This window comes from Lathamus discolor, chromosome 4 (genome assembly GCF_037157495.1).
Source record: "Lathamus discolor isolate bLatDis1 chromosome 4, bLatDis1.hap1, whole genome shotgun sequence".
Taxonomy (NCBI): domain Eukaryota; kingdom Metazoa; phylum Chordata; class Aves; order Psittaciformes; family Psittacidae; genus Lathamus; species Lathamus discolor.
Genome location: NC_088887.1, coordinates 77148097 through 77162045, shown reverse-complemented (window position 1 = coordinate 77162045; position 13949 = coordinate 77148097). Strand labels below are relative to the sequence as shown.

Sequence of the window (13949 nt, the reverse complement as noted above, 5' to 3'; positions counted from 1 at the left end):
CATCTCTAAAGTGAAAATCAGGACTCAGAGTGGGGATCCACAGCATTTAATGCAAAAATGTGCTTGTCTTTGGGAGGCAGCTTTTTTCATCACTTGCAGATTTCTTAAATTTTAGTATAAATTTCATACTTAAGCGTAAGAAAAAAAATATTTTTAAGCGGGAATCATAGAATACTGAGGGTTGGAAAGGACCTTAAGGTCATCTAGTTCCAACCCCCCTGCCATGGGCAGGGACACCTCACACTAAACCATGTCACCCAAGGCTCTGTCCAACCTGGCCTTGAACACTGCCAGGGATGGAGCATTCACAACTTTCCTGGGCAACCGATTCCAGTGCCTCACCACCTTTACAGTAAAGAATTTCTTCCTTATATCCAATCTAAACTTCCCCTGTTTAAGTTTTAACCCATTGCCCCTTGTCCTACCACTACAGTCCCTAATGAATAGTCCCTCCCCAGCATCCCTATAGCCCCCCTTCAGATACTGGAAGGCTGATATGAGATTTCCACACAGCCTTCTCTTCTCCAGGCTGAACAGCCCCAACTTTCTCAGCCTATCTTCATACAGGAGGTGCTCCAGTTCCCTGATCATCCTTGTGCCCCTTCTCTGGACTTGTTCGAACAGGTCCATGTCCTTTTTATGTTGAGGACACCAGAACTGCACACAATACTCCAGGTGAGGTCTCACAAGAGCAGAGGGGCAGGATCACCTCCTTCTACCTGCTGGTCACGCTCCTTTTGATGCAGCCCAGGACACGGTTGGCTGTCTGGGCTGTGAGCGCACACTGCTGGCGCATGTTCATTTTCTCGTCGACCAGCACCCCCAAGTCCTTCTCTGCAGGGTCGCTCTGAATCTCTTCTTTGCCCAGTCTGTAGCTGTGCCTGGGATTGCTCCAACCCAAGTGTAGGTCCTTGCACTTGGCATGGTTAAACGTCATGAGGTTGGCATCAGCCCACCTTGCACGTGTGTCAGGGTCCCTCTGGATGGCATCGCTTCCCTCCAGTGTGTCAACTGAACCACACAGCTTGGTGTCATCGTCAAACTTGCTGAGGGTGCACTCAATCCCACTGTCCATGTCACAGACAAAGATGTTGAACAAGACCAGTCCCAGCACCGATCCCTGAGGGACACCACTCCTTACTGGTCTCCAGATGGACATCGAGCCATTGACCGCAACTCTTTGCATGCGGCCATCCAGCCAGTTCTTTATCCACTGAGTGTTCCACCTATCAAATTGATGTTTCTCCTATTTAGAGACAAGGATGTCATGCAGGACAGTGTTGAATGCTTTGCACAATTCCAGACAGATTACATCAACTGCTCTACCCCTGTCCATCAGTTCTGTAGCCCCATCATAGAAGGTCACCAAACTGGTCAGCTGTTATTTCCCCTTAGTGAAGCCATGCTGGCTGTCACCAATCACCTTGTTGTTTTTCATGTGCCTTAGCATGCCTTCCAGGATAATCTACTTCAAGATTTTGCCAGGCACAGAGGTGAGACTGACTGGTCTGTAATTCCCTGGGTCGTCTCTCATTCTCCTTCTTGAAAATGGGGGTTATATTTCCTTTTTTCCAGTCATCAGGAACTTCACCTGACTGCTATGATTTTTCAAATATGATGGACAGTGGCTTAGCAACTTCATTTGCCAGCTCCTTCAGGACCCGCAGATGGATTTCATCAGGTCCCATGGACTTGTGCACGTTCAAATTTTTAGGATGGTCTCGAACCAGATCCTCTCCTACAGTGGGCCCAAGGTCTTCATTCTCACAGTCCCTGTGTCTGCCTTCCAAGACTTGGTTGGTGTGGTCAGAGCATTTGCCAGTGAAGACCGAGGCAAAAAAGTCATTCAGAACCTCAGCCTTCTCCAAGTCCAGGGTAGCCAGTTCTCCTGATAGCTTCCGGAGGGGGCCCACAATTTGGCTAGTCTGTCTTTTATTAGCAGTGTACATATAGAATCCCTTTCTGTTATCATTCATATCCCTAGCCAAGTTTAATTCTAACTGGGGCTTAGCTTTCCTGACCTGGTCCCTAGCTTCCCGGACAACATCCCTGTACTCTTCCCAGGCCGACTGTCTTTGCTTCCACCTTTTATAAGTCTCTGTTTTCGTTAGAATTTTCCTCAGCAGCTCCTTATCCACCCAAGGAGGTCTCCTGGCCCTCCTGCTGCACTTCTGTCTAGTTGGGATGCAACACTCCTGAGCTTATAGCAGGTGATCCTTGATTATCAACCAACAGTCTTGGGCCCCCCTGCCCTCTAGGGCTATATCCCATGGAACCTTACTAAGCAGGCTCCTGAAGAGGCCAAAGTCTGCTCTCTTGAAGTCCAGGGCAGTGAGCTTGCTGCACGCTCTTCTCACTGTCCTGAGGACATTTGACCATCTCATGATCGCTGCAATCAAGGCTGCCCTGGAGCATCACATTTCTAACCAGCCTTTCCCTGTGGGTGAGCATGAGGTCAAGCATGGCACCTCTCTTTGTTGGTTCCTCTGTTACTTGCAGAAGGAAGTTGTCTTCCACACAATCGAGGAACCTCCTGGATTGCTCTTGGCGGGGCATACCATCCCTCCAACAGATGTCAGGGTGCTTGAAGTCCCCCATGAGGACAGGGACCTGCAAGCGTGAGGCTTTTCCTATCTGTCTGTAGAGTGCTTCATCCAGAGTCCTCTTGATCAGGTGGTCTGTAACAGATTCCCACAATAATGTCTCCCATTGCTGTTCTCCCTTTAAACCTGACCCACAAACTCTCTGTTTACTGCTTACTTGTCCACAGGCAGAGTTCCATACTCTCCAGCCTATCCCTAATATAAACAACAACTCCCCCACCCTGCCTGCCAGGCCTGTCCTTTCTAAAGAGCCTGTAACCTCCCAGTCCAACACTCCAGTCACAGGAGCCATCCCACCGTGTTTCTGTGATGCCTATTATATCATACCCCTGTAGACGTGCACACATCTCTAATTCTTGTTTGTTCTGCATGCTATGGGCGTTTGTATAGAGGCATCTAAGCTGAGCTCCAAATGAAGCTGGCTCATTGGCTGGAGCAGCTGGAATATCTGTATATTGCTCTGAGCATTTATTATAGGTGTTGGCAACTGACTGGAAGATAAACTTATTTTAAAAATGTAAAAATCTTGTCATCTGAGAAGAATTATTTTTGCAGCCCTATTAAGCAAAAGAGTTTTCTTTTAATTTAATAACATTTCAATTTTTTTCTAAGAAGTCATTTAAGGCAATCCTTTCAATAGTTTTATATATATAATCTTATTGCATAAAACCATTGTCATTCGTCATTCATTGTGAATGTCTTTTCAGTATCTCAGGATGTCATTTTGTTGCATATACTTGGATAGTTGTTGCCCACTCTGATTCTTGAAAAATATATATACATATTTTTTTAATTGTTTGGGGGATATTTTGCAGAGAAAAATGGGAAAAGAAATGCTGAAGGAGAATTAAAGGGATATTACTCTAAAGAAATTGGAAACCTCACCATAGTAATGAATAGCTTCAGAATACTGCAAACTAGAGAGAATTAATGACTTGTTGAAATGTATGCTATGTACCAAAAAGTAGATCACTAAATTCCATGTGCAAAATAAAGTTACTGTTATTTTTTCCTACCTCTTTTGATCACTCCATTGGGAACTCGTTAGTCTGGTTTTGATTGTTAGCTGTAGCTGACCAGCCTTCTCAAAACTACCAAGTAAGAGAGAAGAAAGAGAAAACATTCATTAAAAGAATGAAATTTCAATATAGCTATATGTGTACAAAGTCCCTAGGAGATATTTGAGTATCTTAACTTTGTCTGTAGCTTACTCATGTACTCCAGAAACTTATTATAGCTGTTATATTAAGGCTGGGGATGCATTGATTAGAAAGTTAAAATGCTTGCTTTATATTATCTAAGATTTCCTGTAGCCCAAGAACACTCTCTATCAAGGACGTGCTTTGTCTTCATGTCACCAAAATAGCAGTTTCACCGTGGGGAAAAAAAAAAAAAAAAAAAAAAAAACAGAACCAAAAACCAAAGCAAAGAAACAAACAAACAAACAAACAAAACCCAACAAAAAAACCCCACCCAAACACAACATTTAATGGTACTTTAATAGTTTTTGAACTTCCAAGAAAAAATACAGCCCACTTCCCAGCTGGACACTTGGCTCAGTGACACAGAAGATACCTGCCAGGCTTCACAGTTTCCTAAGATTCAATACAGCAAATGATAGATACTGTGAAGAGTAGATCATCCTTAACGAAGACATCAAATATAAAGCTATTGGACCAAACTAACCCTTGCAAAGTTCTGGTATACTTTACCAAGAAATAAACATTGCATTGCTTTCATTTCATGCCCTACAAAGTTTAAGGAAGTGTTTTGTTTATTAACTTTCTGTGTACAAGATGATATAATCCCTTTGTAATGAAATCTGCTAGTCCAGAGGCAAGAAAATCACATTCTGATCCCACCTGTCTCAATGTATGTATGAAATAATATCAAGTTATTAAAATTGAAAGCATTTGAACTACATTTAGATAAGACCCATTAATTTGGAGTGATCTGCTTTTATTCACTTATTTCGATCTAATTTATGTCTGGAAATTGTAAACTGTTAGAATATTTTTTAATTTAGACAGTATACTTAAAGCATTTGTACAAAACAATACTACTGTTTTGGAGTGCAGTGAGCTGACTACAGTTAAAATCCACACAATCACACAGCTGCTTACTCCCTACCCTCTCCTATGGAAAGGGGAGAAAATGGAAGGAAAGTGAGATCGGGTAAGCTGTCTTAGTTGTGCCTTCCCCCGACTTCTTGCCCACCTCAGTCTGCTCACTGGGGAGGCAGAGAGCAGGAGCAAGAGAAAGTTTCAGTGCTGTGCAAGCATTGCTCAGAAAAAGCCAAAAGACCAGTATGCTATCAGCACTGTTCCAGCTACAAATACAAAACATGCCATGACACAGGTTGTTACGAAGAAAATCAACTCCATCACAGCCAGACCCAGTGCATGGAGCAGTAACATTAAATGACTGAGTGACTAAAAATATGAAAGGTAAACTGTAAATGTCAGAACCCATTTTGTCAATTTTAAAATGTTTTTCTGGGTGTGTTCATATATCATTATGAAGTCAGATAATCTGTTGTGTTGCAATATGTATGGCAGTCCACTGAGAGAAATGTAGTAGTTTTAGATTCCCATTTTAAGTAGCTGAAGGTTTTCAATTGCTCTTGAAGAGAGAAAATGTTGACACGGGAGTCACGGACAATGCAGAGACGATCAATGTGATCAAGTAATTGCCAAAGTTTATTGCATATACACTGGGTTATATACAGATCTCATTCTTCCAGCTTGCATCATAGCCTTAGATACAGCAATTCCATTGGCTTACATTCAAAGGTTAACTTATGTCATAAGCCTAGCAACAGCAATTCCATTGGCTAAAGTTCAAACATTCAAAAGTAAACAATGTTGACTTGCTAAACATTGCTTGACGACCACAACTTTTCAACATCTTTATTCTGCAGTTTCGCATCCTGTTTCTAACTGTAAGACTACACAGCATCAGCAATCTTACTTGCCTAATATGCCTCCCCAGACGCTCTGGTTATGTTAAGGCCCAAGCTCTGTTTATTTCAATCAATGGGGCACGAGTTCTGTCCAAGGTCTCCTGCCTCTGCTCACAGCTATGACAAATCTGCCCACAAGAAAACATAAGTGTTCAATCCCAAAAGCTACTTCTGTACTGCTGAATAAAAGAGAACTATGGAATGCAGTCAGGGGCTGGACAGCTGGCCACAGGACATAGTCCTAACTTTTAAAATTTTACTTTTTCACCTGTTCTTCTTCTGATACGCAATTAATCTTAGAATACATCTGTTTCTCTTGTACATACAGAAAACAATGTTTCAGATGAGAAGATCTACACTGTAGGTGTTTACATCTGGTCAGATAAAACCCTCAAATTGCTGAGAGTGGCATGTCCAGACTTTTAAATGTATCTATGAGAGTAAAGGTCTAAAATTATGACTGGTGATGCAAAGTCACCTCTTTTGCATTAATTTCCTCTCAATTTTTTTTCTTTCACCCGTCTCTGCTGTTATTAATGTCTGAATAATAACAAAATTATCTGTAGGTTGCTGTCTCTAACGTTAGGTTTTCAATATCCAGCATATGTAGCACAGAGCTCAACACCAAAACCCTAAGACGTTTACATTATTTATTGAAATACTCTGAACTCCGTTTATCATTGTAATGCTATCATTCTTTAATACCTCAGCAATAAATACATTACAACCTGAAACCATAAGAAATTTGTTCTTTCTATTTTTGTTGTCAGGAGTGAGGAGCAATATGATTAGTACTGTATTCATGCTATGGTGATCTCCTGTGTTATGTATCTCTTTGCTGCCACTGGATTTAATTCAGAAAGTGTTAGTATTTCATTACATTAATCATCTATTAAGAAATAAATTGTCTACATTTTCTCCATAGAGTTTATGTCTAATTGAATCCTGCTGATCTAAACTTTTGCAATTTAGGGTATTGATTTAGATATTTTTCCAAAATATGTTGTGCAAGTTCATCTAAAGACAGATCATAATTAAAGCCAGAGTTCTTTTGAATTCTGAATAGAAGAGGAAATTAAAAACAAATAATATGGCTTTACAGCTAAAACACAACCTGTGGTGTTTACATTCTTTTGATTGTCCACCCCATCCCTCTGGAAGTGGGGGTGAGGAAGAAGGAAAGTAGTGAATGAGCGACTTCGTGGTTCTGAGTTACCAGTTGGGCTATTTTAAACAACGAGGTTTTATCATTCTATGGTTATATGTTCCTTGTGTTTGTATTATACACATCAGGGATTATTCGTAGCTGTTTTCATCAGCTCAGAATATAATTAGCTAAAATTTATTTTGAAAATAAACTACAAGTTTTTACAGTAGGGCCAAAAAACAAACATATATTTAAAAACTTTCAAACTTTAGCCCTAAATATTTCTAAACACAGTTAAGGACTGGAAAGTTTGTGTACCATTTCTGTTTCAGAATTCTTTGATATGTTAAAGACAAGGCGTGCTTTCAGGATAGCACAGGATCACCAACGCTGTTCAAAAGGTTTGCATTATCTGTTCTGTCAATACAAAAATAATTTATTTTTCTGGGGCTATTTCATAAGCATAAATTTAGTTGGGCTAAAAAAAAAAATAAACGTGAGAGGTTATCCAGTGTCAAGGTTGTCAGTGGGTTCCAGATTAAAGCAGATTTAGTTTATTCCATTAACAGCAAGATGACATGACATGCTAATTCTCTTTCTGAGTGGTTTTGAATGAATACTTAAACAACTTCAGCTGAGATAAACAAAAACCTAAGAGCAATTAGTTCAATCTTGGGCTTTAATTAGTTTACTTAAAGAGACTGATGATCTTCAATCAAAACTTCCTTCAAAAAAGGCTAACATTTCATCAAGAATGTGTAAACATTTTGTTTATAAAACACTTTTAAACAACACTGAGGCCCTAAGATTAGAAATCAAATATGCAATATGTTTCTCACCTTAAAGATTTATTAGGTTGTATCTTACTGTGCAAAATTGTGCAGTTTATGGGGAAAAAAAACATACCAAAACAACATGTAAACTCTAGAGAGGAAAAATATTCAAAATGCTTCAAGCATTTTTCTGATTCACATAACTTACTTTTGTTTAGTATGCACAGATCAAATGTTGCCATAAAAAGCAGAAGTCTTCTAGCTGTATGAGCACAAAACCCTACAGAATTTTATTAGAGATCTTTTTCCATTATGAAATTTACCTTTTCCACTTTTCAAGCTATGTTTACAAGACAAAACTAGGATTCCCTTCAAAAAATACAGTTTTGATATTCAAATCTACAACCTAATAAGAAATTTTTGGTCATTCTACTTAGTAGAGCTTGATTGACACTTTACCTAACTTTGTCTAGTTAATTTTTGCCATGCTAATAACACAGCCTAACCCTTGTTTAGTTTTGGAAGCCACTGTATCATTAAAACCATTTTTCCCCCTGTTTTTTAAAGCTTCTTTCTTCAATTTTCATTTGATGCTGACAAGTTCTGTGTAGTAGTAGTAGTAATACTAATAAATTTGAATGACATTTATATGAATACAGTTTCTAGCCAACCTTGAAAAAGTATACACATCTAAAGAAAAGCACTATCTTTGTAATACCACTTTTATGATAGACGGTGCGGCTGCATTTTCTTAAACTAATTATTAAAAAAAAAGGTATGACTTATATAAAGGAATTCTGAGTCCAACATACCCCCAAAAAATACAAATAAAGTAATTTGAGGTTTAATGTGATGCAGATAGATTGTGTGTTCTGAATATAAAACAGTCTTAGAAAAAATGTGCAATGGTAAATACTGATATCTAAACGTATGAGAACTTGCAATACAACTCATTTGGGAAAATACATTTAGTTTTGAAACCTTAAAATATGACTGACCCCAAATAATAATCCATAAATTCTCTGTTATGCAGAGAAAAAAGTGTCAACAAAACTCCAGGCTCCAAGTCTCTGTTCAGTAAGAGGGACACAATCACCACCAGTCTAGTCTAATATTGACCAAAATTAAGAACACCTTGTCCTGGGTTCAGCAGTAGCAGTCATTTTTTCTCCTTCTTAGCAGCCAATGCAGTGCTGTGGTTTTGAACTTTGGCCTGGGAACAGTGCTGATAACACCGATGTTTTTAGTTACTGCTCAAATGTTTGGTCTGACCAAGGACTTTCTGAGCCTCATGCTCTGCCAGGGAGGAGGGGAAGCCGGGAGGAATCAAAGACAGGACACCTGACCCAAGCTAGACAAAGGGGTATTCCATACCACAGCACGTCATGCCCAGGATGTAACTGGGAGTCACCTGGAAGAGCGAGGGCACTGCGGGTTGGACTATATATCAGTTGGGCGGGGTGGGGTGAGTTATTGGTCGGCAGGCGGTGAGTTGTTGTATTCTCTGCCCTTGTTATTTCCTTTATCATTATTATTATTCTTGGTGGTAGCAGTAGTGATTTGTGTTATACCTTAGTTACTAAACTGTTCTTATCTCAGCCCGTGGGAGTTGCACTCTTTTGATTCTCCTCCCCATCCCTCCGGGAGCGGGGGGAGGGCAAGAAAGGGGGTGGCTGGGGGGGTGCTGGTGAGAGAGAGACTGCGTGGCTAACTTGACAACAGGGTTTAAACCACGACACACCTATACTGGCAGTTGCCCAGAACATAAGTATCTGTTCTTCAAGTGTAGTATAAAACGTTCATGCTCATTTGTCAGTGTCAAAGATACCTAAATTCAGTGGATATTGCCATTTATGCTAAAGCTAAATGCAGCTTTCCTTTAACCTTGCAATGAACATTTATGTGAATAAGATCTGCCATTTCTCAAAAGCCTGCAAAGATCCCTCGCTCCATCCAAATTTATTGTTTATTTACAACTTTCAGACCACTCCAACACCACACATGTTGAACCCCCCCCCCTCCCCCCCCCATGAAACAGATCACAGAAGCCAGCATTATTTATTATAGTTGCTAGTCTCTGGACTTGAAAAGGAAGAAGCAATAGGAATTTACATGTGAAGTAAACACCCATAATATTCACATTCTGAAAGTTTCCCTTCTGGCTCTATTCTATGGATAGTGTGCCAACCAGCAGTTAAGTGTGCTCCTGGACAGCATCTTTTAATTTGATTTCAGCATGAAATAATTGCATTCAGATATCAGGATATTCACTGCACAAAGTGTGCTTCTGTTCTGAATTTGAACACTGTAATGCAGAGTTATCTCTTGGTTGCATCTATGCTGCTAAAATGGTTATCAACTGGATCACTAGAGATCTATCTGGAACAGTTAAAAATTAAGCCAGATGAAAATTAAGCATGGATGACTGTGATGAAGTGCCTGGCCATCTTCTGTAGCAGAATTAATATAGTCAGATTTATTTTTTTTTTTTTTTTTATTATTTACTGCACTGGAAGCTTTTCAAGAAGAAGTAAAACAAGGAGAAAAAGACACTGACTCTCTTTTGGGAGCAGATAATATCATTGTCTTCTGAAGTTAAGCCTATCTGAGAACCTAAGTCTTCCATGTTATGGATGAATAATAAACTGGTTGTTATACAGAAGGCACAAACTTTGTTTCTGTTCAGCATCTGCTCTGATGAGAAACGGTGAAGTCTTTTGAATCTCAGGTGGATGCAGACAGCTACATGGGGTGAGTGGGGAGGATTGAGACAGATGCTTATCATGAGAGAGCGGAGGGAACCCAGCTGATTCCTGTTCCTAGTGTTTTCTATTTACTAGCTAAAATCATTTGTTTGCAATCAGAAAGCTGAACGGCTGTGTGGGGTATATCAGCTCCCTATAAAGAGGAAAGAGAGCCCTGAATCAGGTACTCTTAATCACTCTTTAAACGGCATAGAGTACCTAAATGTCCACGTTCAATGTTCTGAATTATCCAGTAATTGCAATGCCTAAATTCAGCTCTGAGACCTGAACCTGGCCTCTAATTACAAATTTTTGCTCTCAATCTGGTGACATGAAAGCAATTCCAAAGCTGTATAAACTGTGAAGATGCCAAATCTGAAAAAAATTATGCAGTCACCTCTTTCTAGAATTGGAGAATTTGAATGTTCAAGAATGGATTTAAAAAAAAAATCATAATAATAATTCTTGGAATTTAGACTCGTGCAGCTGCTGCTGTTGTTAGTGAGGAAAAGAACATGAAATGTAAAAGAGGAGGCTGAGTTTGTCAGTTACACTGACAGGGCATTCAAGCTGATTTCCAGTTGTTCTGCACTGAATAAATGTACTCATACTGCAGTAAAGACTTTACAATGATTTCTATGTCTCACACTTGGCTTTGTCACCCATGCACATCAGCTGAATGCTGGAAATAAAACTAATTAAAATCCTGCCCTTTTCCACTGTAAGAAAAGACTTCAAACAACCACCATAATCTTAAGCCAAGATAATTATAAAATGCAAATCTGTATCAGATCTATTCACATCTTGTAATCATTAATGTTTATAGCAAATAAAAACTTCAGTTTCAAAAAAATTCAAAACCAAAGCTTCATTTAAATTAGTTGCATTTCTCAAAAATAGTATCTTTCATGTGGAAGTCCTGGCTTTCAAACTTCTCAAGCCTTACAACCCTCACATTATCAGGCTTCCTGCAGATTTTTGCTCCTATTGTAGTAACATAAGGATAAAAAGGACCTCATGGATTACTGAGTCTTGTCCCCTGCTGTGTATATAATCCTGAGCCCACTGAAGTCAATAGGAGTTTTAGCTTGTTCTTCAATGGTAGCATGATTAGGTCCAGAGTATCTCAAAAATTAAATTAAAACTAAAAATTAAACTTTTTTTTAACATGTTTTCCAAATAACTTAGTAAAGATAATATTCAAATGTCTTCGAATACAAATGTAACTGATTCTGTGTAGTTATAAGTTCTTTTAATATTCCTAGTTCTATGATGAAAATCTTAAAAAAAAGCACTAAGGAATTATTATTGTCTATGTCTAGTCATTAAAAGTCAAAGCATACTGAGCTTAGATATCTCAAGCAAAGGACAGGTTAGAGGCAGATGGCCACATACTTTAAGTTAAGTCATTGCATTCCTAAGAAAAATGCTCCAGGGAAAGCAGGTATCTGAGTAACAACTATTGCAGATGTTATTCATAGGGGACATAAAGGCCTACTGCCCCTGAAGATCTGTATTTACCCTGATTTGTTTACTTAATTAGGTCAGAGACAAAAAATTAATCCACTGGATTAATCTTCCAGATCCACACCCTCATGCAGTGTAGCTGATGGATACTCTTTCACATCTTCTAGCTGTGATAAGAAAGGAGGAGAGCAAGGTGGACTGAAAATGAATGCTAGCTTACAAAACATTCTGAAACAGTCAGTATTGCCCAGTTTATTTAACACTGTAAAAATTATTTGAGCAAACTTCAGTTATCTGAAATTACTTGTCTGGTCAAAGGCAGTGGAGTTTCCCTTCTGATAAACAGAGAGAAGTGGAGCACCTCTGGAGTGCAGTTCACCCAAGCAAACTGAATACTAGATTTCATTCATTTTTTTAATAGCATTTTTTTTCCCCTCAGAATTTAGGATAATAGAAATGATAAAATAAATTATTGGGGTATTTTAACTATGATTTTAAACTATGCCAGTGGTACACATTGTAGGACATCCACACCTTTAAAGATTTTTTCCAAAGAGACTGGTAGAAATTCCAAACAAATATATGCCATTATTCCACAAAGCAGAAAGAAAATATGTACAAGTATGGGTATTTGAGATTAATATTATCACAACTGTAAATTAATTGCCATTAACAATATCTTAAAGCCATCGTGAAACCTAATTAACTACAGTTAGTAAATCCGTAGTTTGGGGAAGAGTTGTAAGCAGTTGTAGGTTAGAAGCAGTCTTTAGAGAAGTGCTACTACAAAAGGATTTTTTGCTAATACACATTTGAATTCTTCTAGGCTAATTAAAAACATGATGCTTGAATCATGTTATTAGGTTCAACAAATCAAAAATAATAAGAATTTTTGCATTACTGTATTCATGTGTAAAACAATTGTTTCAGGATTTGCATCAAAACATATAATGCAATTGTTACTATACTCATTTTTTCCAATATATACTCTTCAGCTTTCTAATCATTATACTTTTCTGATCATTCCTTGTAAATATTTTCTTAAAAAATCAGTCAAGCTTAGCTGTCCTTTTCTGTTTAAAATCCACAAACTCATAATTTATTTCCTTATTTTGTAGATTTCTTTTACCTCTTTCCTCATAGGAATGAAAAGGCACGTTCAAGGACTTAAGGATTTGTTCCTTAAAGTAAATATTTTCACTGTGAAACATACGAATCCAAAACTTAGTTAAATTCAGCCCTAACTAATTAATAATATAAAATTAATTATCTTTATATGAATATTTACCTTATATTTTTAAAAAATACTAAAAAATATCTATGAAGACATATAAAAGCAATCCTACTTTTACAGCACTACCTTTAAGTTATATGTCATAGATAATGTTAAATAGTACATTTTCTGTAGTTAGATGTGTTTGGCAGGAATTCTCCTTCGTAGCAAACCTTGGTTTTCTAAATATTCATTATTTTAACTATGTTTCTATTTTTGTAAATAAGTCTACCATTTTTCATTGATAACTGAGCAAAATTATTTGACAATGGGAGCTTTGCTAAAATCTCTAATACATCTACTTAGCTAGTCATAATCAAGAGACTTTTCTAGCTAAAAAAAAGCGAATAGTTAAGATTTGTGAGGTTTTGTGGATTGCTGTTACAACCTACAGCAACCATAATGAGATTAATACACATTTTAAAGAAGTTTCTAGTCATAATACAACCAATTATTCTCCTAGTGATTTTGCCACCATAAACTGCATATTTTAACTGCAAATGGATGGATTTTTGAGTATCTTGTCTAAACCCATGAAAATAACCTCTTTTAGTTATGTATTTTATGTATTATGTGTAAAAAACTTGTAATGAACAAACAAGAAACACATTTTACATAAAGTGAAAATTTTATTTTTAGCATAATAATGCAGTTAAATGTTACACACACGTAGTACTTACCACTTTTTCTCACTCTCTCACTAGCCCCATGGACCTTTGGCCAATAGTGAAAGTCATCTGCCAGCAAAGACTGGGATCTGTAACGTGTCTTGAAGTGCTTTGCTAGCAAGACTGAAGTTGATGGTTAGTCAGTAGTTTGCATACAGAATGTAGGATTGATTATTTGCTAGTTAATCCCTGCATTAGCATATATATGATCAGTATGCTAAGTAATTTCTTTTTTTTTTTTAATCTACATTCTGTTATTTATTAATGGTTTATGTAATGTTATTGTTTGAACTAGTTGAATGTAATTCATAC

General features: G+C 37.9%; 1 long non-coding RNA gene across 1 annotated transcript in view; it reads right to left on the bottom strand.

Annotated features, from left to right (window-relative positions):
- The window catches only part of LOC136012734 (uncharacterized), a 43356-nt gene extending 29645 nt beyond the window's left edge, over positions 1–13711 (bottom strand). The window contains exons 1-2 of the long non-coding RNA XR_010611925.1: positions 13650–13711; positions 3620–3694 (exon numbers count right to left, since the gene is read on the bottom strand). This is a non-coding gene — a long non-coding RNA (uncharacterized LOC136012734). The remainder of the gene's footprint in view (positions 1–3619; positions 3695–13649) is intronic.
- Between the last annotated feature and the right edge of the window lie 238 nt (positions 13712–13949).